Source organism: Trichomycterus rosablanca, chromosome 10, assembly GCF_030014385.1.
Source record: "Trichomycterus rosablanca isolate fTriRos1 chromosome 10, fTriRos1.hap1, whole genome shotgun sequence".
NCBI classification, from domain to species: domain Eukaryota; kingdom Metazoa; phylum Chordata; class Actinopteri; order Siluriformes; family Trichomycteridae; genus Trichomycterus; species Trichomycterus rosablanca.
In genome coordinates, this window is record NC_085997.1 from 9,732,526 (window position 1) to 9,748,948 (window position 16,423).

The 16,423-nt window shown below is 38.6% G+C and overlaps 3 non-coding genes across 3 annotated transcripts; 2 read left to right on the forward strand and 1 right to left on the reverse strand.

The window, feature by feature from the left end:
* Window positions 1-1,274: 1,274 nt before the first annotated feature.
* trnal-cag (transfer RNA leucine (anticodon CAG)) lies at window positions 1,275-1,357 on the forward strand. The gene has a single exon. It is a non-coding gene; the product is annotated as a tRNA-Leu (tRNA).
* A 2,120-nt stretch (window positions 1,358-3,477) lies between these two features.
* trnaa-agc (transfer RNA alanine (anticodon AGC)) lies at window positions 3,478-3,550 on the reverse strand. Its single transcript has one exon. It is a non-coding gene; the product is annotated as a tRNA-Ala (tRNA).
* Window positions 3,551-8,448: 4,898 nt separating this feature from the next.
* Window positions 8,449-8,530, forward strand: trnal-aag (transfer RNA leucine (anticodon AAG)). Its single transcript has one exon. It is a non-coding gene; the product is annotated as a tRNA-Leu (tRNA).
* The last annotated feature ends 7,893 nt before the right edge of the window (window positions 8,531-16,423 follow it).

Sequence of the window (16,423 nt, forward strand, 5' to 3'; positions counted from 1 at the left end):
ACAACCCACTTTTGTTCTAACAGGTTTCAGCAGATTTGTGTTCTTTGACTGTTGTTTACTAAAACTTGAGAAATGAAATGTTTACTATGGAAGCACTTCTGTAAGTCGCTCTGGATGAGAGTGTCTGCTAAATGCAGAAAATGTAAAATGTAAATGTAATTAGAGATTTAAACGGTCCTCTATTTACTACAGTCTGTTTGAAACAGCTGGGCGTACAACTAGTTGGTGTGGAGAACATGTTAACATACAGTGTGCTATTATTTCAAGCTTATCAAGTACATGCTAGTTTACTTACAAAAAACTCACAAAGTACAAATTCTTCATCATTCTAAACAAACCATGTAGTACAGGACATTACCGCTTACCTAATGCAGTAAGAACCAACTCTCCCGAACAGGGACTTGAACACTGGACCTCAGATTAAAAGTCTGACGCTCTAGCGACTGAGCTATCCAGGCTCTGCAAGACATTTCAATCCTCACAAGGACGTGTCCACAAGGATGTGACTTGAATTACAAACTTTAACATACACTGCCTGGCCAAAAATAAAAGTCACCAAAAAACCCTTAAGAAACACTTCTTAGTACTACATACATCAGTTGTATACCACAGAGGTCAGCATGCCATGAAACTTTGATAGTAGATTCAAGATTCAAAGTAGCTTTATTAATAACAGACATTTATTTATTTATTAGTAACGGACATCGTTTTACTTCCTAACTGTGTTCATATTATGCTATCTAGTGGACGATTTAATAGCCTACAATGAGCACAAACAGGGTTTGAGTTCTTAATAAATAATCTTAATAAATAATCGAGTCAGTTAAAAACCCAACAAGAAGGCTGTACCTAATACACTCATACCAGAGAAAACACACCCTAACATGCTAGTGCCGTTACAGTGTCAAAAACATTATTTGGTCAGTTGGAGTGCTCATATGGGGCTCCCTTTCTATTGATACATGGTTTACAGCCTAGTGACAAAGTGTACAGTGCAGCAAATGGGTTACAGTCAGTAAATTTACCAAACATAATAATTTGTGAAAAGATTAAGCAGTTTGTACAAATATTAGTCTGTGTGGGGTGGGAGTGGCGTCAACAGTGTCCAAGCTAGACAGAATGGTTTTAGCAGTCTAAGGCACTGTGACAGCTCATGCTTTACACAAATGTACGTCTTTAACCCTCTACCATACATAATAATGTGAAAAGATTAAGCAGTTTGTGCAAATCTTAGACCATGTGGGGCAAGGGTGGTACCAATGGTACCCCAGCTAGTCAGGATGGCCGAGCGGTCTAAGGCGCTGCGTTCAGGTCGCAGTCTTCCCTGAAGGCGTGGGTTCGAATCCCACTTCTGACAGCTCATGCTTTAAACAAATTTACATATTTAACCCTCTACCATACATAATAATGTGAAAAGATATGCCATTAATAATTTATAATCACTGATTTGTGAGATATCAGCAGTAGTAGGTCATGTTTAACTGGTTTAATATTGTTTAAGCGCTGATTATCGGCTGTTTTTCGTGAGTATGTTGGGCAGTTTTCCATGCATTTTGGCGGGCTTTTAAATGCGCAATCTGGCAACCCTGGCTGAAGCGTTCATTCATATTTTGGAGCGATGTATGTTTGTATGCTAGAATATAAATAACATCTTTTACAAACTGCTGTCTATTTACATTGACATTTTCTCTTCTGTCTAAACCTTGAAATTGGGTTTGTAAAAGTAAGCGATACTGTGGATAATATATGTAATGAGCTGAACTAACTGAGAGAAGCGCTAACGGTGGTGGAAGAGTCTAAAAGGGTTTGGAACATAGTCGTATCATCATAGCAGTACAACACAGTTTTGTCCGTAGCATCCGAAAATATCCAGAAGCTAATATACACAAACTTTTCTTTAAAAAATAAACTTACCTTGTTAATAAAGTATGACCTCAAAATCAAAACAAACACAGTATCCGCTGCTGCAGTCTCTACACAAACTTTGCTGCACTGAAATCTCAAGGACACATTTTATGGATATTACGGTAATGCACTGAAAACGCGTCCTACAGTCATGCAAGCACATACAGCAGTGTGTAAGTTTACACTAATCAACCATAACATTAAAACCACCTCCTTGTTTCTACACTCACTGTCCATTTTATCAGCTCCACTCACCATATAGAAGCACTTTGTAGTTCTACAATTATTGACATGACCACCACAGAGCAGGTATTATCTAGGTGGTGGATTATTCTCAGCACTGCAGTGACACTGACATGGTGTTGGTGTGTTAGTGTGTGTTGTGCTGGTATGAGTGGATCAGACACAGCAGCGCTGCTGGAGTTTTTAAATACCGTGTCCACTCACTGTCCACTCTATTAGACACTCTTACCTAGTTGGTCCACCTTGTAGAGACAGTCAGAAACGATCGCTCATCTATTGCTTTGAGTTTGAGTTGGTCATCTTTTAGACCTTCATCAGTGGTCATAGGACACTTCCCACAGGGCGCTGTTGGCTGGATGTTTTTGGTTGGTGGACTATTCTCAGTCCAGCAGTGACAGTGAGGTGTTTAAAAACCTGCAGCGCTGCTATGTCTTATCCACTCATACCAGCACAACACAGGAGAGTCCTGACCATTGAAGAAAAGGGGGATAAAAAAGCATGTTGAGAAACAGATGGATTACAGTCAGTAATTGTAGAACTACAAAGTGCTTCTATATGGTGGAGCTGATAAAATGGACAGTGAGTGTAGAAACAAGGAGGTGGTTTTAATGTTATGGCTGATCGGTGTATACTCACCATGTATGCGTGGCTTTCCTCCGGGTATGAAAACGTGCCAGTAGGTGTAATTGCTGCTCTAAATTGCACCTGTATGTGTGAGTGAGTGGATAAATTAGTGTGTGATGCTTTGCGATGGTTTGACGCGCCCTGTCCAGGGTGTATTTTTGTCTTGAGCCCAGTGTTCGTGACACTGGACCCACGCTTGCCCTGTAATGCTGAATATCAATACAGGCAAATGAAGCGCATTTAAAAAAGCTTTAAAGCATTCTTGAAAAATGATCAGGCCAACCTTTTTAAAAAGTAGATCCAGATGACCTGTTGACTGAAATAGTAGATCCCAAGCCACAGAAGTGTGGGCACCAGTTTTACATTGGCTACGGTTTAACAAGACGTACCAAGAATGGCCTGTAGATGGCGCACTGTAGTCGTTTTTAAAAGCAAGCCAATTATGCCACCGAACTTAAATATGTACAATACTTTATAATGTATCAATTGTAACAGTATCAAATAATAAAACATTATAAAAAATTATAACTTTATGCGTTTCTGTCAAAACAAAACAAAAAAGGTATGTAAACAAAACTGTTTGAGCGTAAATAGGGCGTTACTGACATTGTAACACGGACAGACTAGCCTTATGGTTAATGCTGCAACGAATTTTACCGTAATTTCATCTTTTCAGATTGCAAAATGATCATAATGTTTGTGCACTGGAGAATGTGGGCATCGATCCCACTACCTCTCGCATGCTAAGCGAGCGCTCTACCATTTGAGCTAATTCCCCTTACACAAAACTTTCCTTTACCCTTTGTAAATTGTAATGTACTAACAGAGTGTTAATGCTGCATTATAAAGTGAGAGTGCAACATGTTTAAGCTCACGTACTCTTTTCTATATTATGCGTTGCTTTTCATTAAAATGTTATGTGCATTTATATGTGGCAAAATAAAAAAATCCATAAAAATCAAATTGAGTTAGCAGAGAACCTTAAATTATACTAAATGGTTCTTCAAGTAGAAACAGTTCTACCAAGAACACCTAAAAGAACCCTTAAGAAACACTTCTTAGTGCTACATACATCAGTTGTATTCCACACAGGTCAGCATGCGATGAAACTGCTCGAAACAGACATCGTTTTACTTTGTAACTGTATTCATATTATGTCATCTAGTGGACAATTGAATAGCCTACAACGAGCACAAACAGGGTTTGAGTTCTTAATGAATAATAATTAATCTTAATAAATAATCCAGTCAGTTAAAAACCCAACAAGAAGGCTGTACCTAATACACTCAGACTAGAGAAAACACACCCTAACATGCTAGTGCCGTTACAGTGCTAAGAATGGTCCACCCAAAAACATTATTTGGTCAGTTGGAGATCTCATATGGGGCTCCCTTTCTATTGATTTTTGGTTTACAGCCTAGTGACAAAGTGTACAGTGCAGCAGATGGGTTACATTCAGTACATTTACAATACATGATAATGTGAAAAGATTAAGCAGTTTACGGGTTCGAATCCCACTTCTGACAGCTCATGATTTAAACAAATCTACTTCTTTAGAGGACACAGCCATCAGGGAATACAGTTTTCATCAAAGGGTGAACATGGTCTGCAACAATGCTGAGGTAGGTGGTACGTGCCAAAGTAACATCCACATGGATGCCAGGACCCAGGCTTTTGATCTCTGAGAAACTGAATCATGTATTCATCCTGATCTTGCTCTGTTTATTATTGCAGCTCTGCTGGAGGGTTATTTTTTTGGTGTTTGTGGTGGTGGTGGTGGTGCGGTCTTTGTTCCCATTTTGGTTTATTTAGTATATGATGTACTTTACATCCATTTAAATATGTACTTAAATACTTAAATATCCATTTAAGTATGTTTATTCAGCGTCCATTTACATTGTTACAGCAGTATTTTACGACAAAAATGGAAATGTTCACATTATTTAAATGGATGTAAAGTACATCATATACTAAATAAACCAAAATGGGAACAAAGACCCCACCACCACCACCACCACAAACACCAAAAAAAATTACCCTCCAGCAGAGCTGCAATAATAAACAGAGCAAGATCAGGATGAATAGTTCGTTGTGGAACTACTTTTTGGCGGAAGGTATTGTCAATATTAAAGCATATTTATTATGAAATTCAGGGCTTCTTTGATTTATTTTCTTTCTTTATTTTGTAAAAACTGTTGTATAAAAGCAATAGAACACTTGAGGTTTTTAGTTTCACCATCACTATCTTATTAACTCTTTAATAATTAAAGCTAATTAAAGCTAAATAAGCATAATGGTTTTATTATACAAGGAAACATTAATTTTCACTGATTAGTCAATATGGCCCACAAGATATCAGCAGAGATCCAGTAAAATATCAGTAATTACATGAAAAAGAAAAGGTAAGTTTAAAGTAATATCACAACCTTCAAAATGGGAACAAGGGAGCATCGTAAGGGGAATTAGCTCAAACGGTAGAGCGCTCGCTTAGCATGTGAGAGGTAGCGGGATCGATGCCCGCATTCTCCAGTGCAGATACATTATGATTATTTAAGGGTATCATGTAATATGAAACTCGTTGCGGCATCGCTTAATCGCAGCTTCAAAAATTAGATCAGGATTTAAGTGAGTCTTTAAGGCAACAAAAAATATGTGGGTATTAATATCTAAAACTCAGCGCATTATTAGGCTACACATAAATTTACATTGTCAGCAGACGCTTTTATCCAAAGCAACTTACACAATGAGCAATTGAGGGTTAAGGGCCTTGCTCAAGGACCCAACAGTAGCAACTTGGTGGTGGTGGGGCTTGAACCGGCAACTTTCTATTTACTAGTCCAGTACCTTAACCACTGAGCTATCACTGGCCCAGTGATAAATATAAATATAGATAAATATATAAATATGAATATAGATTTAAACTGTCCTCTATTTACTACAGTCTGTTTGAAACAACTAGTTGGTGTGGAGAACATGTTACACACACAGAGTGCTATTATTTCAAGCTTATCAAGTACATGATATTTCACTTAATAACATCTCACAAAGTACAAGTTCTTGAACTTTCTAATTAAACCATGTTGTACGGGACATTACCGCTCACCTAATGCAGTAATAAACAACTCGCCCAAAGAGGGACTTGAACCCTGAACCCTCAGATTAAATGTCTGATGCTCTACCGACTGAGCTATCCAGGCTTGCTTTAACCCTCACAAGGATGTGACTTGAATTACAAACTTTAACATATGTTGTCCTGTAGAACAGTTCCAGCAAGAACACACAAAAAAACCCTTAAGAAACACTTCTTAGTACTACATACATTAGTTGTATTCCACACAGGTCAGCATGCGACATCGTTTTACTTTATAACTGTATTCATATTATGCCATCTATATTACGGTGGCCCGCTGAGTTAAAACACAATAACATTTACAAAACAAACAAAAGCTGACAACACAACAACAATAAGGAAAAACGCGAATATATTAAGAGACAACACAAATTATTTAAGGTGGAACGCAATTACATTAAGGGAGAACACAACGAAATTAAGGAAACACGAATACACACTACACTACATCTAGTGGTCGATTGAATAGCCTACAACCAGCACAAACAGGGTTTGAGTTATTAACACATAATCCAGTCAGTTAAAAACCCAACAAGAAGGCTGTACCTAATACATTCATACCAGATAAAACACACCCTAACATGCTAGTGCCGTACAGTGCTAACAATGGTCCACCCAAAAACATTATTTGGTCAGTTGGAGTGCTCATATGGGGCTCCCTTTCTATTGATATATGATGTGGTGTCAACGGTACCCAAGCTAGTCAGGATGCGGTCTAAGGTGCTGCGTTCAGGTCACAGTCTCTCATTGAGGCGTGGGTTTGAATCTCACTTCTGACAGCTCATGCTTTATACAAATTTACATCTTTAACCCTCTACCATACATAATAATATGAAAAGATACAACAGTTCAGCCAAAGCTTAGTCCACATGGGGGTGTTGTGGGATTGGTATTAGACCTTTGCAAGCAGGTCAGGATGGTTGAGTGGTCTAAGGTGCTGTGTTTAGTTTGCAGTTTCCCCTGGAGGTGTGGGTTCGATTTCCACTTCTAATGTTTTACATTTACATTTTCTGCATTTAGCAGACGCTCTCATCCAGAGCGACTTACAGAAGTGCTTCCATAGTAAACATTTCATTTCTCAAGTTTTAGTAAACAACAGTCAAAGAACACAAATCTGCTGAAACCTGTTAGAACCAAAGTGTTTTTTTTTTTGTTAGTTTTTTTGGAAATGGAAAAAAAATGTTAGTAAATAAGTACAAGTCAGCTTAAGTGCTTAGTAAAAAGGTGGGTTTTTAATAGTTTTTTAAAGACAGCAAGAGACTCAGATGTTCGGACAGACAGAGGAAGTTCATTCCACCACTTGGGTGCTAGAACAGAGAAGAGCCTTGATGCTTGTCTTCCTTTAGTCCTGGGTGGGGGCTCAAGTCGAGCGAGACTAGTGGCTCGGAGGTTGCGTGGTACAGAGCGGGGTTTGATTAGACCACGATGGTAGCTTGGGGCTGGTCCATTTTTGGCTTTGTAGGCGAGCATCAGTGTTTTAAACTGAATGCGTGCAGCTACAGCTCATGCTTTATACAAATTTACATCTTTAACCCTCTACCATACATAATAATGTGAAAAGATTTGTTTCAAGATTGTTTCAAAGTTATTGCATGTTTGTCAATTAAAAAAATTAATAAAGGTCTTTAAACTAAACGATGAATGAAAATAGAGCGAAAACTGACCTCATTTTTGACGCAGCGTTTCAGTGAGCAATGACGAAAGGAGTCTTACATTACGTGTTGCCTTTAAACGATCATAATGTTTCTGCATTGGAGAATGCAGGCATCAATCCCACTACCTCCCGCACGCGAAGCAAGCACTCTACCAATTGAGCTAATTCCCCATATAAAGAACTTGCCTTTACCCTTTGTAAATTGTAATGTACTGACAGATCATTGATGCTGCATTATAAAGTGGGGGTTCAACGTGTTTAAGCTCACGTACTCACGTTTATCGCAGCCTTTAGGACGAACTGAACCAAATCGTAACTTTGTACCACTGACAGACTGACTTAAGGGTTGATGCTGCATTATGTAGGGAATAGTGCAGGATATACCAACTGTTTAGTGCAGTGCAATAACAAAGCAGCTCTGTGAAGCAAGAACTAAAATTAACATTCAACATAAAATATGTAGGTATTAATATCTAAAACTCAGTGCATTATTAGGCTGCACATAAATATAGATTTAAACGGTCCTCTATTTACCACAGTCTGTTTAAAACAACTAGTTGGTATGGAGAACATGTTACACATGCAGTGTGCAATTATTTCAAGCTTATCAAGTACATGCTATTTTACTTAGAAATATCTCACAAAGTACAAATTCTTCATCATTCTAAATAAACCATGTAGTACGGGACATTACCGCTCACCTAATGCAGTAAGAAACAACTTGCCCGAACAGAGACTTGAACCCTGGACCCTCAGATTAAAAGTCTGATGCTCTACCGACTGAGCTATTACAAGTGTGGTGACTGCACTTGCAACCTCTTTGACTTCAATTGGAAAATGCATGTAGACATTGCATACGTAGTTGCTCGTTTCAATCAGTACTTTACCCAGTGGTAGCGTGGCCGAGCGGTCTAAGGCGCTGGATTAAGGCTCCAGTCTCTTCAGAGGCGTGGGTTCAAATCCCACCGCTGCCAACTCAGGCTTTTCAACGCCGGCTCCATGTTTACCCACCCAATGCAACGTATACTCAATCACAGTCCTAAGTGTGGCACACGCGATTGGCCCTTTTCGACCCACAACCTTTCTTAACTTTTTTTTTTTATGTAACATGAAACAGTTCGACCGCACTGTGCACACAAACCTTAACTTAGTGTACCTTTGTATCGTTGCTGTTATCTCTAGCATCGCTCCGACTACATGCAACTATGATATAATAGGAAACATAATAAAAAAAAAAACTTGTACTCACGCAATAACTGTGTTTATACCTAAAATGGAAAGCAGACACTGTGAAAACAGCATACGTTCTAAAGCCAATGAGCTTTTAAACAAGCTCAAACACACCGATGCACCACGGAGTCTTAAATTAAGCATACAGCACGATGGTTTAGCAGAAGAAATGTTGTAAGAAAGGAAGCCCTTAAATACTGACCGTCTTGTTGCTCTGCTTGCAAGCTTACTGTAACAAAAGAATGGTCGTGTATCTGATGGGTTAAGATTAGTCGCTACTCCAACAGTTCTTCGCTGTGGCTGGTTAAATGCTGGAAATTACCGCTTACCTAATGCAATAGGAAGCAACTCACTCGAACAGGGACTTGAACCCTGGACCCTCAGATTAAAAGACTGATGCTCTACCGACTGAGCTATCCGGGCTCTGCAACCTGCTTTTATCCCCACAAGCATGTGACTTAAATTACAAACTTTAACATATGTTGTCCTGTAGAACTTCAATTAATATAAAATGTTTTTATTTCTGTTTCGGCTCTCTTGAAGGTGATTATATAAAGTTTTAGGTGAAGTATGTTGCTGCTTACACCAGTGGCGGAGCCAGACAATTTTCATAGAGGTGGCCAGACTGAGACCATTGCTCACACAGGGGTGGCACAGAAACTGTCTGAAACCTTTTTTTTATGTAGCAAGTTGCTGTGGATCTAGTAGTGTTTTGGTCACTCACTCATTTACCTATACAGGCAGTGAGTGTCATGTAGAATTACATCAAGCCTAGCATATAAAAAAAAGCCCAATTTAGAGGAAAACCGCCCAATCTGGCAACACTCAGGGCTCTAGACTAACCTTTTGCACTGGCTGCACTGGTGTGCCTAACTTTTTTTCTTAGGTGCACCAGCACAAAAGTTAGGTGCACCCAAATTTTCAACCGCATCGCATTTAACACCTGTTTCACAGGTTCACTTTTTTTAATACTGACTTTGATTGATATTGATTAACTAACAATCTGGTCAACATAAAGTTCTTTATTTGAAGCACAATTCTACACGAAAGGTAACTTACTGAAAAAGTGTTGGTAATTAAAGTGCTTCACTAAGCTGAAATTTAAACTCAAGATAAATTAAATTAAAAGAAAATCTCAATTAAAAGTGCAAGTGTTTTAAGGGCTTCAAACTGAACATCTCATTTAATGATAAGAATATTACATATAATTAATGCAGTAACGAGACGCATATTATTGACATAGGCTACATGACATGACATTATTACATTTTGAGTCAGTTTGTCGCTGATATTTTTAAAGTGCCTTAAAGAAAAGATGAACTGTGTGATGTGACGCGGTAAAAGTAACCCGGACAGAACGAACAACGTTTAACGTGAAATATAAACACCACACGTGAAGTAAATCCAGTTAAACACAGATACATGTGGAGCTGTTAGACTGGGTTTGATGGTTATTTCACACAGATGTTTGTTTGTATCATGGAACTTTAATGATGTTTTATCTCTCGAGTCGAGCGTTGAGCAAATCGGTTATTTAGGTCGAGAGTCGCGGTGAAAGCGAAGCGCAAAACTCTTCTCACGTCAGTGAACTAAAGAAAACAACAACTGAGACAAACACGTCACGTCTTCTTATCACCGATATTTGATTGATGTTTTTACATTAAAACAAACATCTGTAACAGCAGCACAGATGCTCACACATATTCTACACACTCCGTCATGATATTTCGCTGTGTAACGCCCGCCGGTGATGACGCTGGTCCCGCCCTTCACTATCTCTGATTGGTTTAGATTTATAGATATGATTAGATATGGGCCTAATGTGTGTCTGTTGGTGCACCGGAGACTTTCAGAGTCACAGAGACTTTTTTTTTTCCCCTCGAACGGCTGGTCGCAGATTGACTGTGGATGCTCGTTCACTCACAGCTGTTGAACTCATTTAGCCGCTAATATCCACCGTGTTGTAGGTATTATAGTGTAATCAGAGCGGTAACTGTGGCGCACGTCATCATGCACTTACGTATGCATATCGATCGAATTTGTTTAAAAATCATATCACCGTTATTGAAACATTTTCTATCGCTATATATATCGATATCGAACTATTGTCCAGCACTAGATATTCCCTTGCAATACTTTATCATTTGGCTGCCAACTTGTGTGTAATGAGACTCATTTGAACCCCAGAACATGCTAGTGTGAATGCATGGAAAACTAATTTTAATTTTCTTTTAACAATATGATACAGACTGACCAACACTATTAAGCCAAATCAGCATTGAAAATAGACTTTACTTTTAATAGCCTTCTACAATGCTGGAGCTTCTTAAAACGGAATATATTCTTTTAAATAGAAGTGTTATTTAACTGCGATTAAATTGTTTTCCAACAAAATCTTCCCAATTAGGCGGATAACGGCCCAATCTGTCAACACTGGAACGCGCAGAGCCAGCTGGCGCCTTTACTCGTAGCTCGCCACAAATACTACTAAATAGTAATAGTAGTACTAGTAGTACTAAGTAGTACTACATCTGTAATTGTGTTGGTGGTTGACATTTATGTCGAGTGTATGACTGCACTGTTTTGGTGGAGAACTACTTCTTTGAGGTGCGCTGTTGAATTGCGTCCCTGTGAGAACACCTGCGTGCAGAAATGCTTCCGCAAAAAAAGTTGCCGGCAAAGCGGTGATGGGGGGGCCGGAGGGGTGGCCGAAGATTCATTTATGGTGGCCATGGCCACCACTGGCCACCCCCTCTTACACACACAAAAAAAAACATCTCAGGAGGAGAATTTAGCAGGTAGATTACAAACAGATTCCTTTCTTTCACCTTTTTCCTTTTTTCCTGTATCAATTGCATGATTGTTTTCCAGTCCTTAAATGTTATGTGCATTTATATGTGGCAAGAGAAAAAAATCCATAAAAATCTAATTGAGTTAGCAAAGAACCTTGAATTATACTACAGAGTTCTTCAAGTAGAAACCCAGCTAACACAGAACGTTCCCGTAACGTAACGTAGGTTCCCCTATGGTTATTTTTAGGGAACCATCCCATAACGTTATGGTAACGTTCTATTCTCGTTAAAAAATCAGCGCTGTTCCCGGAACGTTCCGGGAACTATGAAACCTAACGTTCTCTCATGGTTTTATGAAAACTAACAGAGAACGTTATCTAAAAGTTGCCTTAAGGTTTTCTTTCTCATGTGTTTAAAGTAACGTTCCAGTAACGTTCCCGGAAGGTTTTCTTACGATCATTAAAGTTTTTTAGTAGGAACAAAAAAAAAGCAGCCTTTTGCTTGAGACGGTCCATGTAGATCAACCTTTACTTACAAGTACCAACTATAAAACTATGAAACCTAACGTTCTCTCATGGTTTTATGAGAACTAACAGAGAACATTAGTTAAAGCTTGTATAAGGTTTTATTTCTTATGTGTATAAAGTATTGTTCCAGTAACGTTCCCGGAAGGTTTCTAAGTTAACCCAGCTAGCACAATCATCTGGCCCATGTTGAACAGCGTCACCATGGCAACAGTGCGACGCGAGCCGTTGAAAATGAGGAATCGTTCGTTTGTATGAGGTAAATAAACGTTTAATCTTAACAACTTTTTACTTAGTAAAATGTAAGCAGAAAGTCTATTAATGAGTTCTGGATTAAGATAGAGAGTAATTTGGAAATGGAAACTGTTAGGTAATGTTATCTAGTGAGTTTTAGGTTAACTGGTGGTCTGAACTGAAACACTTCAGGTAACGTTAGCTAAAAGGCTAACAGTTTCTAGCATTAGACAACAGCTGCTAAATCATCGAATATAATAAAGTTCATTGAATACTGTGGATAACATTAACAGAAAAGATTTACAGAAAAGTTTAAAGAAACGCTTTAAACTCATGTATGTGGTGTTTAATTGATTTTCTACATTCATAATACTTTGTTAAAACTGACATTGCACAATGCGTCAGGGAAGTTTAATGAAGCGCTTTTAACGTATCTATGTGGTGATTAATTGAATTTTTACATTTCGAATTGACACGGCTCAATGTGTTTTCAGCATAGATAAGCATAAAAAGCGACAGTGGAACTGTAGAGCTACAAAGTGCACCTATAGATAGATAACTTTATTAATCCCATAGGGAAAGTCAGTAAATGGTTAGTAAACTATATGGTTAGTGGAGCTGATAGAAAAAGAGTATACATACAAGGAGGTGGTTTTAATGTTATGGCTGATCGAATATAATTTTATAACCCAAAGGTTGTCCCTTGTATTTTTTGTAGATATTCAAGTGTCCACTACCATCACTGAGCCACATTTGCTTATTCACCTCTCATACATGAGTAAAAACTATGAACACTACTCTGCAGCATCAAACAGCCGGTGTAGATCATCAGCCAAGGTCACAAGATCCAGCAAGAAGGTTCTGGATTCGATCCCCAGGTGGGGCGGTCTGGGTCCTTTCTGTGTTGTTTGCATGTTCTCCCCATGTCCGCGTAGGTTTCATCTGGGTGCTCCGGTTTCCTCCCACAGTCCAAAGATATGCAAGTGAGGTGAATTGGAGACACTAACTTGTTCATGACTGTGTTCGATTTAACCTTGTGAACTGATGAATCTTGTGTTATGAGGTTAAAATCCTGATAAACGAACAAACAAACAGTACTTCTTTATATTGTTTATATATATATATATATATATATATATACTGTATGTGTGTGTGTGTGTGTGTGTGTGTGCAATATGTTATTTTCTACATATAGTATTTATATAGCTGTCATTTTGGTTTGCTTTTGTAATTGGTCTTATTTATAATATTCTGATGATTATTATTATACTACTTGCTGCAATTATCTTAATAAAATACTTTCTGCTGCACAATCAGTAGTTAATCTGTAGTATAAATCTACTATTTTATCTATGAGGATGTGAAAGGAGAAGAAAACGGTAAATAAATAGTATCGCAGTGTTTTGGGGGCTATTCCAGCCCAGTTATGGGAGAGTCGGCAGAGATCTGGCATCCGGATTTGGGCTAGTGTATTTGGCCCGATTCTGGGCAGTCATTCAAAAAGAGTCAGAGCTGACACGGTCTGCCGGTGTTACCGGAGTGTTATTGCAAGGTTGTCTAAAGTTTTCAATAATTTAAAGGTTAGTACAAGGTTCCCTTAAGGTTTCAATAATTTAAAGGTTAGTACAAGGCTCCCTTAAGGTTTCAATAATTTAAAGGTTAGTACAAGGCTCCCTTAAGGTTTCAATAATTTAAAGGTTAGTACAAGGTTCCCTTAAGGTTTCAATAATTTAAAGGTTAGTACAAGGCTCCCTTAAGGTTTCAATAATTTAAAGGTTAGTACAAGGTTCCCTTAAGGTTTCAATAATTTTAAGGTTACGGGAACGTTAGGGGAACGTTCCCACAACTATAATGCACAACCAAACGGGAACGTTCTATTTCCGTAAAGAAAACTTTCCTGGGGAACCAAAGGGCAACCAAAATGATCCGTTCCCAGAACGTTCTGGGAACCAAAAACTAACGTTCCCGGAACGTTCTGGGAACCAAAAATTGTTAGCTGGGAACAGTTCTAGCAAAAACACAAAAAACCCTTAAGACTTTTTAGTCTTAGTTTTTTATTATTTCAAATGCCATTAATAATTTATAATCACTGATTTGTGAGATATCAGCAGTAGTAGATCATGTTTAACTGGTTTAATATTGTTTAAGCGCTGATTATCGGCTGTTTTTCGTATGTCGGGCGGTTTTCCATGCATTTTGGCGGGCTTTTAAATGCGCAATCTGGCAACCCTGGCTGAAGCGTTCATTCATATTTTGGAGCGATGTATGTTTGTATGCTAGAATATAAATAACATATTTTACAAACTGCTGTCTATTTACATTGACATTTTCTCTTCCGTCTAAACATTTTTGGAATTGGGTTTGTAAAGATAAGGGAAACAGTAGATAATATATTTAATGAGCTGAACTAACTGAGAGAAGCGCTAACGGTGGTGGAAGAGTCTAAAAGGGTTTGGAACATAGTCGTATCATCATAGCAGTACAACACAGTTTTGTCCGTAGCATCCGAAAATATCCAGAAGCTAATATACACAAACCTTTCTTTAAAAAATAAACTTACCTTGTTAATAAAGTATGACCTCAAAATCAAAACAAACACAGTATCCGCTGCTGCAGTCTCTACACAAACTTTGCTGCACTGAAATAGCAAGGACACATTTTATGGATATTACGGTAATGCACTGAGAACTCGTCCTACAGTCATGCAAGCACATACAGCAGTGTGTGAGTTTACACTAATCAACCATAACATTAAAACCACCTCCTTGTTTCTACACTCACTGTCTATTTTATCAGCTCCACTCACCATATAGGAGCACTTTGTAGTTCTACAATTATTGACATGACCACTACAGAGCAGGTATTATTTGGATGGTGGATCATTCTCAGTACTGCATTGACACTGACATGGTGGTGGTGTGTTAGTGTGTGTTGTGCTGGTATGAGTGGATCAGACACAGCAGCGCTGCTGGAGTTTTTAAATACCGTGTCCACTCACTGTCCACTCCATTAGACACTCCTACCTAGTTGGTCCACCTTGTAGATGTAAAGTCAGAAACGATCGCTCATCTATTGCTGCTGTTTGAGTTGGTCATCTTCTAGACCTTCATCAGTGGTCATAGGACGCTTCCCACAGGGTGCTGATGGCTGGATGTTTTTGGTTGGTGGACTATTTTCAGTCTAGCAGCGCTGCTGTGTCTTATCCAGTCATACCAGCACAACACACACTAACACACCACCACCTGAATTTCCTGCATAAATCTGTTCCATAAAATATTTTCTGCCTTACTCAGCCCTCTGCTTCCTTGTATAGAAATAGGCTAAAAACCGGGTGTAGTAAGTCCTGCCGTCCATAACAAAGGACATTGGATAAATGTTTTGTTTAGAAAGGGTTAAAATTGCTGTACATTTCTGTAATCTTTATAAACTGAAGTTACGACTCATATTGAACGAAACTGATCTCTTACTTTGCTTATTTCCATGAAATTTGAAATATGACATGGCAGCCATTTTTAAAAGAAAGTTCATGAGCTGCTTGCCACACACCCACAAATGTGACATTAATAAAAAGCTCAGGATGTACTCTATAAAATACAGTAGTACTCAAATGGATTGCATAAACGGTGCTTGAGTTAGAGATCTCAGACACATGTCAAGTCAGATTTATTTATATGGCGCTTTTTCCAATGAACATTGTCTCAAAGCAACTTTACAGAATCCAGGCCGAAGGGCGAGAGTGGCAAGGAAAAACTCGGGAAGAAACCTTGAGAGGAACCAGACTCAGCAGGGACCCATCCTTCTTGGGTGGCCTGGAGGATACTTTAAATAAAAAGGATTTACACAAATCATACAAACACAAAATTAAATTGAACTGAAAGTTGTAACTAGCAAAAAAATAATGTGAGTTCTTCATTGTTCAGTCCAGTCTGTGATAAAGTCTGTTGTACGTTCTGGACATTTTTGGTGCAAACACGCCAGGTGTCCGTCACATCTAGTAGGAGCAGCATTGTTGGCACTGCAGTCTCGACTTGCAGTCTTTAACCTCGAGAGGGTGAACAGGTTTCCGTCAGAACCACCTCGGGTTAAA